Source organism: Priapulus caudatus, unplaced genomic scaffold (assembly GCF_000485595.1).
Source record: "Priapulus caudatus unplaced genomic scaffold, Priapulus_caudatus-5.0.1 Scaffold689, whole genome shotgun sequence".
Taxonomy (NCBI): Eukaryota; Metazoa; Priapulida; class Priapulimorpha; order Priapulimorphida; family Priapulidae; genus Priapulus; species Priapulus caudatus.
This window is the reverse complement of record NW_014577750.1, coordinates 8731-9210: the sequence shown is the minus strand read 5'-3', so window position 1 is coordinate 9210 and position 480 is coordinate 8731. Positions and strand designations below refer to the sequence as shown.

General features: G+C 32.9%; 1 protein-coding gene across 1 annotated transcript in view; it reads left to right on the top strand.

The window, feature by feature from the left end:
- Positions 1–480, top strand: part of LOC106812814 (fatty acid synthase-like) — a 30404-nt gene that overhangs the window by 21630 nt on the left and 8294 nt on the right. The gene's annotated exons all lie outside the window — the stretch shown is intronic.

The window sequence follows — 480 nt, the reverse complement described above, 5'->3', positions numbered from 1 at the left end:
ATATGATGAGTGTGATATGAATGAGTTATATCACACTCATCATATCACACTCTTACTCTTCATCATATCACACTCATCATATCACACTCATTCATATCACACTCATCATATCACACTCATTCATCATATCACGTGTGATATGATGAGTGTGATATGATGAGTGTGATATGATGAGTGTGATATGATGAGTGTGATATGATAAATGTGATATGATGAGTGTGATATGATAAGTGTGATATGATGAGTGTGATATGATGAGTGTGATATGATGAGTGTGATATGATAAATGTGATATGATGAGTGTGATATGATGAGTGTGATATGATGAGTGTGATATGATGAGTGTGATATGATGAGTATGATATGATGAGTGTGATATGATAAATGTGATATGATGAGTGTGATATGATGAGTGTGATATGATGAGTGTGATATGATGAGTGTGATATGATGAGTGTGATATGATAAATGTGATATGAT